At 39.4% G+C, this 13684-nt stretch overlaps 1 pseudogene; it reads right to left on the bottom strand.

Moving 5' to 3' along the window:
• On the bottom strand, window positions 1686–4832 carry LOC100623228 (annotated as a pseudogene).

Raw genomic sequence — 13684 nt, 5'->3', positions numbered from 1 at the left:
ATTATAGGAGGTGTGCACCTTGGCAGTATGAGAAAATAGAAATATATGTCCTTTCTCCTTCCATTTTAGCAGTACATGGATATTACTGATTGATATTCCCCTCAAAACCACACAGAATTCCAGGAAGACTGTTTCTGAAGTGACTTCTCAGAATCCACATTTGGAGTGTGCTTATGGCCCTTCCTATTATCCAAAGCACAGAGCTGGAAAGAAGTTGGATTGGTTGAAAAGAAATCAGATTATGACCAAAGACTACTTAAGAACCTAAGAAATGCATTTCTCAGCATTGATCTTGAATTTCTTCATGCCTTGAGCTTGGCATCAGCCTAATGTGGTAGGGTGCTGACAAGGTTCTGCAGGCTGGGGTATTTTCTAATCTATCTGCAAAAGTAGATTAGGCAGTTGCTGGGAATGGGAAGAAATGAGTAGATCAGGGATTCGATTCTCTTTTCTCTCTTCTCTTATTCTTTCCTTTTTCACCCATGCATTCTGACTAGCATTTAAAACACACTTGTCCCAATTCATTTCTAGCCTTGTAGAGCAAGTTGATGTCATTTAGTTTGATTTAGCCTATTTAGCTCAATAAATTGATTGGTTAATAGAACATGCATTGGCTAATATGCATCAGGTGACGGGACACTCACAGGCATGTGATCATACCAGAGTACATGCACATACACACAAACTCATGCATGACACCCTTGTTAAAGATGACTGTGTGGGGTTGTATGAAAAAAAGATCAGCTCACCCCCTAAGAGACTGCTAAGATGAGGTTTTCCCATTTTAGCTCTGTATTGCAGCTATGCCCTTCACATTCAAAGTTCTGCTTGGTAGAGTTCACAGGCCATAGCAGTTCAGGAATTAATTTCCATAATTATCTTTTTAACTTCCTCATTATAAAAGGCATCATCCCTGGATGGCAAGAAGCCAACCTGCTGACCCTGACAGGACAGTACTCCACGCAGACGCCCACATCGGCATGTGCCTCTTTTGTCTCTTTCCATATTACATGAGCCAGTTGCAGGGATGTTACCTTTACTGCAAAATAAGGTTATCAGTGAAATAGTCATGTGAAATCTCAACACTCAATCACAGTGGCATCATGGAGTAGAGTGTGGACTTCTTGGTGTAATAACCAGCTCTAAGCTCACCAGCCCTGTCACAGTGTGAAAGCACAGGTGACTAGACTGAACCTCAGTTTATTCCTCTACTAGTGGAGGGTGATGGTGTTTACCAACTTGGACTGCAATAAGGTTTAGAGATCACAAATTTCTCCATAAATGCTTTACTTGTCAACAAAATTATGGGCTATTGGTTGAGGAAGTTAATTCAGTTGAGACATTTTGGAAGAAAAACTTTTAGGAATGTGGAAACCCTAGAGTTAGGTAATGCAGAGATGATATAAAGGGCATTTTTGTTGTGCCCTTTGCTTTTAAGTCTAGAGAAGGGGAGTTATAAGCACTTACTATAGCCACATTAATGTAATAATTCAGAGTGGATGAAATTATTTTCAATGTTTTACTAAATTATATTTCACAGAGAGTTTCTTTTTGTTTTGTTTTTGTTTTTGTCTTTGTTTTTTTTAGGTCCACACCCATTGCATATGGAGGTTCCCAGGCTAGGGGTCTAATCGGAGCTGTAACCACCACCTACTCCACAATCACAGCAATGCCAGATCTGAGCCACATCTGCAACCTACACCACAGCTCATGGCAATGCTGGATCCTTAACCCACTGAGCAAAGCCAGGGATTGAACCTGTTCTAATGGATGCTAGTCAGATTTGTCTCTGCTGAGCCACTATAGGAAATCCAGAGAGAGAGTTTCATTTAATCATCATGTGGTAATATAAAAAATATTTGTCTTTGTCCCTGGTGGTCATTTGTGGTACAGAGCTCCTAAAACCCTTGGGGGTTTCCTGTGTGATAGAAGCATTATCTTTTGTTACTCATAATGATCCCCTTTTGATTACACTTTAGTTTATTCTCATTAGGTGACTTAGGGTAGGACCTCTGGATAGCTCCCCAAAAATCAAATGATTAGAGGAATGGAACTCAGAAACCCACCCACTGACCTCTAGGAAGGGGAGGGGTGTGAGTTAAGTCTCTTGCACAAGGAGACCTAATGGCTTTTGAATGGACATGGCAAACTCATCCATGTGTCAGGAGGCCACTGAACCCCAGTTCCATGGAGACAGAAGCTCTTCCACTTGGGTCACTTCTGGATCACCCCATGTACTTCTGCACCTGACTGTTCCTTGTATACTTTATAATGAACAGGTAAGCCTAAGTAAAATGCTTTCCTGAGTTCTGTGAGTTGGTTTAGCAAAGTATTAAACCCTAGGAGGTGGTCATGGGAGCTCCGGATTATGGTCTGTCAGTCAGAAGTAAGAGAGGCCCAGGACTTGTGACTGGTGTCTGAAGTTGGGGGAGGATCAGTCTTGTGATACTAGACCCTTTAACTTGTGAGATTCAATTCCAGGTAAACAGTGCTTGAATGGAATTGAAATTTTATTTTTTTATTTTTTCTAGTTAGAAACATTTTATTTAAATGTGCCAAATAAAACCCCACATTTTCGGACCATAGGATGTTAATACATTCAACAAAAATTTATATTACTTACTGCTGTGAATTTACAGAGTAATAGTCCAGATCCATTTTGATTAGACGGTTGAAATACCCTTCCCTAGATTACACATTACAGACACCACAAATCCCTTACAATTATGTAAACAAAATAACTTTTCCCAAAAAGGTGAACTTAAAACCTTTATTCTACTCTTTCAGGACTTGCACTTCTTGGACTTTCTGATGGGGAATGGCTTCTTTTTGGAGATGGAGATCTGGTCTTTGATTGGCTGCTTCTTGGTTGTGAAAGAGACCTGGATCTTGATCTCAACCTGGACTGGGATTGGAAATACCTCGATCCTTTTATAGAACCAGACCTAGATCATCTGAGTGAAGCTGATCTTGATCTACGAAGAGACACAGATCTTGATCGCCGAGGAGAGGCTGATCTTGACCTCCTTCTCCTGCTCCTGCTGCATGAGCGAGCGTATCGCCTACCGCTGGATCTCGAATATGATCTAGACTGTGACCTGCTGCTTCTTCACTGGCTATAGTGATGACAACCATAAGCATAATGTCCCTTTTCTCCACACTCATAGCATCTATCACTGGGATCAAAGGGACATCGGGCAGGTGGTCTATCAAAATGAGATCTCCGAGGCATGCCTGTTGATAGTTCAACTCTCACTCGAGAACCACAAGTCACTTTGCCATCCAGGCTTCACACTGCATCTTCTGCATCTCTAGGATCTTCAAATTCCACAAAGGCAAATCCTGGAGGATTTCTGGCAATCCACACAGTTCTTAAGGGACCTAATAACTGAAAGCCCTTTCTAACTCTCCTTTGCCATGAAATTGAATTTTTAGACACTATATTAGTGTCTGGAGAATCAGAGAATTGGTAGTTGTTGGATAACAACAAATCTGTGAGGTAGCTAGAAGCCATTGCCTCCATCTATCAAATGAGTAAACTAGGGCTCATAGTGAATAATATATAGAAAAGGTCACATTTAGAATTGAGAGGGCAATCCACTTCATTGGAAGCTGATGGTAAATATGTTAGATGACATCACATCAACACTCTGGTGGATGGTTCCACCTCAATAAGCCATCATGAAAGTAATAGCTCCTCATCCATCTATTGTGATTATTATTTACATGAAAAAAAAAAAGGTAAGTGGTAGGAGTGGAGATAATCGGGGCAGACTTTGTAGAGGAAAGCCTTGAACTATTAGTCCAAGGAGAAAAAAATGTTATTTGAAGAAAACAGTAAACACCATTGCTTAAGCAAACCAGGGCCAAATCAGTAGCATTAGAGATAAACTTAGTCAAAAGAAGGACAAGGCACTGGGTCTCTGTGACTGTGCTTAGGCATTTGGATTTGGTAAGTAAGGCAACTAAAAGTCCCTGCAGAGTCATCATTTTTCTTATATTTATTTATTGGTGGATTTTTTCATTTCTGCACTCAACTGTACATTCATTCTTATATTAACTACACAAAATTGTGTACCAGACACAATGTCAGATATTATGTATGCAAAAGTAAGTAACAGATAGTCCAGACCATAGGGATTCAGGTGCAGTGCAGTGAAAAACATGTACATATTATTTGATGGTACCAAAGATGTAGGGGTGAGCGGTAATCAACCACAGAGTGATCTCTGAAGGCTTTGGGGAGGCATTAGCATTTGATCCAGGTCACAAACGATGACTGGAAGTGCTCTGGGGGACAGTGCAAATGATTGTGGGCAACTGGTTTGTAATGGACAGAACCTGGGGGAGCAAAGGCCACCTAGACCCATTACTGTAATTCAGAAACAAAGTGATTAGAGCCTAGGGTAGAGTTATGGCTGTGGAAATGGACTGTAAAGGGGGAGATCAGTAACATTTAGTAACTGATTAGACTTAGAGGTCAAAGAAAAGGGAGCAATTGCATAAATTTATGATGATGAGATGGGGGCATTGAGAGGATCCCAGTGAATCATTAATAATCAGGAGGTGGGAAAGGCTGTCGGTGCTGCTTCTCAGTTGGACGGCCCTTCTTCCCATCTGGAAAAGAGCTCCCAGACCTGAAAAGCCAGAGCATAATTTTGGCCTTTATCTATCCCTCTGAATTCCATTAATGGGTAAGGGGACAAGAGGAGACTGAAGGAGAACAGGAGCTGGTTGGCCCCTGCTGGGCACTCAATCAGTAGGTGCTCAATGGAATTTGGTCTGAGAGGTGTGAGAGGCAAGGACAGCACAGATGACAAGCCAGGGGGCATTCCAAGAGGTGGCACCGCAGCATGGCCAAATGCAGAGTATGCGGACTTAGGAGACCATCAGGGTGGAGCCTGAGCTCCCCGGGAAGTGGGCAATTAGGACAAGTGACTTCATCTCATCTGTCTCAATGTCCTTGTCTGTAAACCGGAAGCACAGTACTCTTCACAGTATAGGATATTGTGAGAATGGTGACTTGACTGTATGATTAAAGTGATTAGAACAGTACTTGGTACCGAGGAAGTGTTCAAAAAATTCTGCTGTTATGATCACACAATGAGAAGCACATTGTTAAAGGCAAGGTAGAGACCAAGAAAAAATAAAAAAATGCGACCTGAATGCAAGTGCTGAGTGCCATTTTAAAGAACTCCATTTCAGTGTGGAGATAAAATGGAACCCGTTTCTTGGAGCCATAAAGGAAGGAGACAGTACACTAAATGACACATAAGGAGAACACTCACAAATCAAAGCCTTGATGCCTAGGATGGGATTCATAAAAACAAGGGTGGTTGGGAAGGTTTACACTGGCTCAAAGTATTTAAAGAAAAGCAGCAAAGTGCTTTGAAAAAATGAAGAAAAAATATCATCAGAGAAAATACTGATGCTACTGCTGTGGCTACTATTAGCTACTATTAATAATAATTGTTAGTATTTCAAGCATGAACCACAGTACCTCTCAAGGGGAAAAAAAAATGTGAAGGGGACAGTAATCACTGCGGTGGGCAAAGGATCCATCTTTTCTAATATCACATATAAGTCTGAAGAAGACATCCTGGACATGGCAAGTATGAGCATATAACAACATCAATGAATTCTCTATCATTTAAAAGAACTGATAGTAATAGAAAAATGAGTTTGTTACCAATTAAAAATAAAATAAGACCAAATTATCACAAATGAGCAAGAGCATTCACATGAAAAATTAATACTGCTGTAAAGCTGGAAACAAACATACTCTCGGCAGTACAGATAATAATGGAAAAAGCCACATATGTGATATGCATTCATGTATTGAGTCTGATAGTAGCCACAGTAAACCTTATCCTGGGGTCTGTAGTTTTTTTTCAGGTACTCTCCAAAATGCTCTCTAGTGTTCTCCCTCTTTCTTGCTGACAAAATCTAAATGATCTAAAAGCATTTCCAATGAGTACAACAGGAAAGAACACAACTGTTAGCAAATGTGCATTTGAGCTCTACACTCCCAAGGTTTCGAAGTAATAAAAACCAATTAGATAACACTCAGCAGCTACAATGAGAGAGAACAGTGCCATCTTCCCAGTACTAATAGGATTTTTAATAATAGATGGGTTTTTCTCTGCAGAGCTGGAATTGGAAGTAGGAGTATCAATTGCACTGAGTTCTGCTGACCAATACTCAACACAAAAATGTGCCATTTATGTAGCTGGTCTGTCAGTTAAAGCTGGTCAGTTAGAGCCAGGGCAAGACTTCCAGAATGACCTCAGGGAAACCTGCATATGTAAGAATTAAAAGAAAACAAGCATTCTTCTAGGATATTATGGGCAAAGTTATAACCTATCTCAGGAGGAAACTAGGGAGATCCAATTAAAGGTACAATTTAAGGTTAAAATTGCTGGGTCAAGGAATGCTAGGGACTTTCATGCTACTAAGATATTGACCTTAAATCTAAGTAGAACAACTTTTACCAGCGGGTAGAATCATACTGCACAAATCTGTGGTACCTGATAGTAACTAAATGCCTATAGAGTTTGTTTTGTTTTGCTTTGTTTTTACCACATTCACTATTCAGTAAAAGTATTTGCCTAATGTCTCCTTGCTTGAAACACAAAGTATGTGGAAAGTATTTGTCTCGTTGTCATAGAAACCATCATTAAAATAATTCACCAACTCTACTTAATTCAACATTCCCTCCTCCCTTCAAAACTGTCAAAAGAAGGCTCTACAAAGAGAAGAAAATAGTGTCTTAGAAGAGGAAATGACTGGGAGGAGGCTTAGAACCAGCTCCTCTGTGGGCTTCCTAAATGCAGACCGCCAAGAGCTCCACCTCCTTCCACCCCTTCCAGTGCATAGCTACACTTCCTCTGTTCTTCCACACCATTCTTTTAAGTCTAATCATTTAGGTTTATGAAAGGAATTTCCTCAGGGCGTGTGGTTATAGCGAAAATTCTGTATGATCAGATCAAGCTTGTGAATAATACATTTGTCTGTGAATAAACTCCCCAGGGCATATCCTCCTAGCTGAGCCTCTGTAATGAAGCATTTGCCTGTAATTCAGTTAAGAATGCTGGAGATGTAAATATAGGTGGGTGGAAAGAGTGTAGAAAAGACTTCCAACCACAGTGAAACATTTTCCTCCATAGGATCCAGTGTTGCATTCACATGCTGCTTCCAGAAAGCAGCTGCTAGTTGGCATGGGGATGCATCCTAATAATATTTTAGAGATTTCATAGCAAAGGGGACAACAAATTGACCCTGACCAAAAATCCTGGATGAGGCAACATAATCACATGGAAAAGACATGGACAGCAGTCAAAAGATCACCTCTAGTTCTGTCCCTGACAACATCAGGACCCTGGACAACATGTTTCTCCCCTCTGAACTGTCCCATCTGCAAAGGGAAGCAATAAGATCAGTGACTCTTGGAGTTCCCTCATGGCTCAATGGGTTAAGGATCTGGCTGTGTCACTGCTGTGGCTCTAGTTACAGCTGTGGCGTGTGTTCAGTCCCTGGCCTGGGAACCTACAATAAGTTACTCCCATGGTACCTCAGAACAGAAGCTGTGTGTGTGTGTGTGTGCACGCACGTACATGTGTGTGTGCACATGTAAGCTTTCAAGCAATAAAAGTAACAAGGTAATGCTGATAGTTCATGAAACTGTGCAAAAAGGTCAGCAATGTGTTCTTAATCAATGATTTAGAATTAATGTTTCCTTTATAACTATAATAACTAATTTCTTCTGAATATGATTATTGTATAGAAATAATACATATTTATTATTGACTATCAGCTTCTTTTATTCTGCAATACATTATTTTTTTCTACTGTATAGCATGGTGACCCAGTTACACATACATGTATACATTCTTTTTTCTCACATTATCATGCTCCATCATAAGTGACTAGACATAGTTCCCACTGCTACACAGCAGGATCTCATTGCTAGTCCATTCCAAAGCCAGTAGTCTGAATCTATTGATTATTAGAGAAATGAAAATCAAAACTACCATGAGATACCACCTCACACCAGTCAGAATGGCCATAATTAATAAGTCCACCAACAAAAAATGCTAGAGGAGGTGTGGAGAAAAGGGAACCCTCCTGCGCGTTGGTGGGAATGTAAGCTGGTACAACCACTATGGAGAACAGTATGGAGGTAACTTAGAAAACTATACATAGAACTACCATATGAGGCAGCAATCCCACTCTTGGGCATATCTCCAGACAAGAACTATCAGCTTCTTAAAGCCAGCCCTCATACAAGCATTTACAATACCCAGTCCAATGTTTTAATGTACAAGGTATAGAGGAAAATATTTAGGGTATATGAATCAAATACGATCAAAGATACAATCGAATAGGAAGATGTGCCTAAGAGCAATTTAGAAGAAATCTTTATTCATAAGATGAGAAAATGTGACTGTTTGCAGTGCCAATCAAACAGTATGAAGGTGACACTGGACAATAAGCTCCTGTCCTGGATGGGTGCCAAAATTTCTAAGGCTTAAAATGTGCCCTCTCTTCTCTAAACATAGGCTCACACAAAGACCACTTTTTCAGGTCCCTGAACACTCTTCCCTCTCAGGGACTACAACATATTTTCTGCTCTGTTGATTTCATGGTCATAGTGGCTGGGGGGAGATTTGCTTCTATGGTTAATTTTGCAACCATTGACTCAGCATCTATTATGTGCAAAGTCCTTTGCTAGGATAAGTGGAGAGGGCTGAGATGCATGAGACATAACTCTAGCTATTAAAGAACTTGGAGCTCTTTGGAAAGACAGAACATATAATAAAAACTGTAAGACAGATTTCATATATATTTATATGTATCAAATTAGTACTGTTAATTCACAGTACAGAAATGAGATGAAGCAATAATTATTGACCAACCACTATGTTTCTAATACTACATCTACCAATTTTACCTATATTATCTCATTAAGTCTTTGCCTTAACCATGCATGGTGTATAATATTCATTTCGATTCTCAGATAAGGTGAGACCTAGAAATGTTTTAAGCAATGTGACCACAGTTACACCACAAGTGAGTGGTGCAACAGAAAACTCCTCCAATCTACTGATCTGTATTTAGGATGGATATAGGGAGCTTGATGTATAAGGATGCTTTTAATGATGATGACAACTTACAAAGATGGACAGAGATGAAGGGAGAGGGTCAATCATAGGCTGAGACAGAAAAGCTAAAGGCACAAAGGGGAGACTATCACTTCACTTAGAACAAACTAAGTGTTTCTAGGCAGGCTCTGGTGATGACCCTGCACTAATGAGTTTGCACTTTATCCCATATGTAATGAGTTACCACTGAAGGTTTGTGAGCTAGGGAGTGACATAATGAAAGAGGTTAAGGAAATATAATCTGCTGTTTCTGTGCTACACAGAGGATGACAGTATGTAGACAAGGAGGAAAAATTTATCCCTTAATTGGCTAGACATAAATGAATTAGCAGCTTATAACACATCATTATCCAGGCCCAAAGTCAGAATCATCTTTTCTGAGCCCTGGGTTCAGTAAACCAAGACTCCTGTTCAGTTGGAAACAGAGAATTAGAAGGCTGAAGCCCTGAGTTGGGAAGGGTTGAGAGGGAGCTGGAGAGGCCATCATCCACCCTGCATGAGATGCAAACACAGAAGAGTTTCTTCATGCAGGTGTATTCATCTGAATTAACACATGCATGTGTGAAAGGTGGAGACTACAAAGTGCACTTATTGTAAAGGGGATCCCATTCCACAACCTCTTAAAAAAAAAAAAAAACCATTGCAGAAACATAAACAGAATTCAACAGATAAAAGAACTATCAGAAGATAATTTCTTTAGGATCAGAACTTTAGGATCATTTGTGTTGTAATGCTTAGAAAAGGCATGGGGTTATGACAAAGTTGTATTTTTATAAAGTATATCCTCTGAGTTGTATTAAGGATAAATTTTTCAAAAAAGCTATGCATAAAAGAAGAGAAACTTGAGGGGGCTAAAATGAAACATTTTCCATTACATGTTTCTGGGAGAAGAGGGAAGGTTATAAAAATAATAGCTGGGACTTAGTAGTAACCACTTGTGAAGTACTATATTAAAACTTGCTGTTAATGAACTCATTTCATTCTCACAACATTCTGAGGTAGTGGGATGGTACCATTATTATATAGAAAGGAAGAAACTAAGAGGTTAAGGAAAAATATCCCAGGCTATGCAGTTAGAAGGTGGTGGGGCTGGAGTATTAGACCCTAGGAGTCTGCCTCCCAAGAACATGTTTGCTTCTTAATCACTATTCCCCTCCACCTCTTTGCCATCATTCTAAACATGCTTATATGCTCAGTGGAGCAAACAGGTTAGCAATGAACTATTGGGAATATTCCCAGGAGAATCAGCATCTCTGGGCCCAAGGGGAAACACAGTGAATTGTCAGCTGGGGTCTGTAGGACTGAGATAACCGGAACCACCCAGTGGAAGAGTCAGTGTGATGTCATAGAAAAAGTTTGAGGCCTGGAGGCCAATGACCATGTTCAAGTCTCAGCCTCTTTGCAAGGCCTCTAAGTTATTTAGTCTCTAAAAAGCCTTAGTTCCTAACCTGCTAAAGAGAGAGAAAAAGCAAATATCTGTATCACAAATGTGTTGTAAAGACTAAACAAGAACATCTGAAAACATTTAGTTAAAAACTTCAAAAGATTTGGATTGACTTTGGAGTGTTACAAGGATACTGATGTTCAAATATTTATTTTAAATTCTTTTATCTTACCACAACTTTCTCAAAAAACAAGCAAGCAAACAAACAAAACAAACCAAAAAACAAAACCTCTCACTCACCACTGGATAACTCTTCAGGAGCACCACGAGTTCAGGTGTGCCCAAGAGCATCCCAAATGAGCTGACACGATTTCTCTCTCTACATGGTATATATGCAGAGCCTGCCAGTGGGGAGCTGCAAAACTCCCTGCCATTGACCTCTGAACTTGGCTTCCTATAGAATTATGGATGCTCTCTTGGAAAATCTTATACTTGCAATTTTTTTCTTCTTGAATCAATCATTTAGAAAATTGTTAAATCAATGCTTTGTTTTCCTGTATTCATTCAAGCATCCTGAGTTAATGATCATTTTTTTTTCATGTGTCAACTCTTAGAGGAAAAATTAAAATAAATCTTTCTATAATTTGAGCTCTGAGCTTAAAGAAATTGAAAATATATGGCTTCCTGTCTTGACCATCAATTTCCTTATTTTCAAGAGTTGACTCACATGAATACGCTCCTAGAATCCCTCCCAATCCATCAGGCTGGTACAAAATTACATTCTGTAACTGATTTTCTCTTTTTGGGGGGAAGAGGGCCTCAGAATCACAGTTCAATATATATTTTGTAATTTACAAGTGGCAAAAATCAACCATTATAATTAAGTTGGGGAATGAATTAATTAATTAATCTAGAGAGACTATTTTTCAAGGAAGTCTAGCCTTCATATCTGTTCTGATGAATACCCTCTTCAACTGGCCAGTATAGAAATAACTTATTGTTGGAGTCCCTGCTGTAGTGCAATGAGATCTGCCATGTCTCTAGAGCACTGGGACACAGGTTAAGGATCTGGTGTTGCTGTAACTGTGGCATAGGTCATAACTCTGGCCTGGGAACTCCATATACAATTGGGCAGCCAAAAAAGAAAAAAATAAATAAATAATTTATTGTCACCTGAATTTATATACCATTTTATGTCCAATTGAAATGGAGCAGGATCCTATGGTCCTTCCCCCACCCCATGTCCTCCAACTGCCCTTTGTCTGTAGAAAAAACTTAGTCAAAGAGTAAGTTTAATCAGAGAAGTGAGAAAATACAGGAGCAAAGGAAAACAATCAAATGAGACCAAATGATCATAGTTTATGCATTAAGCAAAGTCAAGGACCTTTAGTTCTCCTCAAGGGGTATAGATAATATTCTGAGCCATACCCTATATTCATGTCTTATAGATACCAAAACCTCTACCAGGTGGAAGAAGTTAACTATATGATGACCAGACTGTAGCCTTGTCACAAGCTGCCACAATTTTAAGAATTGTTCTCAAGGAAATGGGAACAAACCAATCCTGGAAGTGAAGACCAACTGATTGTACTTAAAACCAAGATAACACTGATCAGACCATCTACAGCCAATTTTAAGATGACTGTCAGAGATGACTGTGCTGTTTCTGCATGTAGCCCCCTCTCTCCATCTGTAAAAACTCTTGCCCACTGATCGTCAGTGGGAAGAGTCAGAGTGTGGCTTAGGAGTCCATCCTCCCTGGCCAGGTACTGGCAACCAAAATAAAGCAGACTTTCCTTTCCACCTACCTGGCCTCTTTATTGGCTTTAGGGCATGAGCAGCCAGACTCCACTTTCAGTGACACAATAATATAGTACCCCCAGATTCATGCATTGATGTATTTTTTACTCTGTTTTATTACTTAGCTCCCCTATTTTTTTTCTATTGATACAAGTCCAAGTAATTGGATGGGTGGTAAACTAGAGGCACTAACAATACCTCAAATTATACAATCCATTTTATCTTAACTCGATGCATTTAAACAACTTCTCACTGTAAGGTATTTTTCCACTAGGATTTATTCACTAATTATCCCCCAAACTCCTGATTTTACAGTCCCTTCAGGGGATAACAGCCACAAAGAAACCTGGGACCCCAAATGTCCATGCCTTCTTACCAGAAGGACTGGGGAAGGGCAGTTGGTATTCTAATTCTTCTTTAAGAAAAAAAATTGGGCTTCATGTCTTCTTTGCTAAGCATTAAGAACCCTCCTTCAAATGCACAGTTCCACGCTTTTTATATGTAAGTATTTTTAAAGGTAATCTAAACTGCCATGAATACAACTAGGCTTTTCTCCCATTCTTTCCATTCAGAAAGAAGCTGTGTGGACTGGTGTACACTGAAAGCTCATGTCACTTTATACTGCTATGTTAAGGTGACAATATAAAGCTATAAAAAATCAAATTGAACTTAAATTTTAATATAGTTAGAGATGGGATTTTGGAGGAATGAATATATGTGTATTGCACAGAGTACACTTTTATTATTATTTGTAATACTACCTGATTATTACTGAGAAACCATTAGAACTAAAATAATCATTCCAAAGCTTTACATTAAAATTATATAAAATATTAAAAATATTCTTAGTTAAAATGTCAGCCCTAAGGTATCTCTAAAACTACATAATTATCGGTGCATTGTTACTGTTTGGGAAATTCTAGCAAAGGAGTGAGCTAAGTTATTGCTTGTAGGGAATCCACCCACCCTTGTCCCTACATTATGACAGATGAGGAAAAATATAAACCACTGAAGTTTGAATATTTCCTTATTTCAATGTGAGACTAAATACTCTTTCCCTCTAAGGCCTGGAAATAACCATGTAAGAAATGAGGTATACCCATATTTTTTTAAAGTATGAAATCATTATGCTTTTCTTATTGTGGTATAACTTGGCTGGCCATGTTATTTCCTAGATTCCTAGGTACCACCCTGACGCTTCTTCCCAAGCACAACAACTGCATCCAGAGTCAGGAGGATAAGATGTCCTCTCTCAGGTCTGTATACCTGGACCCAGCCAGTAGCTAAGACATTGGTGACATATACTCTTTAAATATCAGTTGAGTCATCCCTTCCTTCT

The sequence above is a fragment of the Sus scrofa genome, chromosome 13 (assembly GCF_000003025.6).
Source record: "Sus scrofa isolate TJ Tabasco breed Duroc chromosome 13, Sscrofa11.1, whole genome shotgun sequence".
NCBI classification, from domain to species: Eukaryota; Metazoa; Chordata; class Mammalia; order Artiodactyla; family Suidae; genus Sus; species Sus scrofa.
Note: the sequence above shows the minus strand (reverse complement) of the source record. Positions and strands in the feature narration are given on the sequence as shown.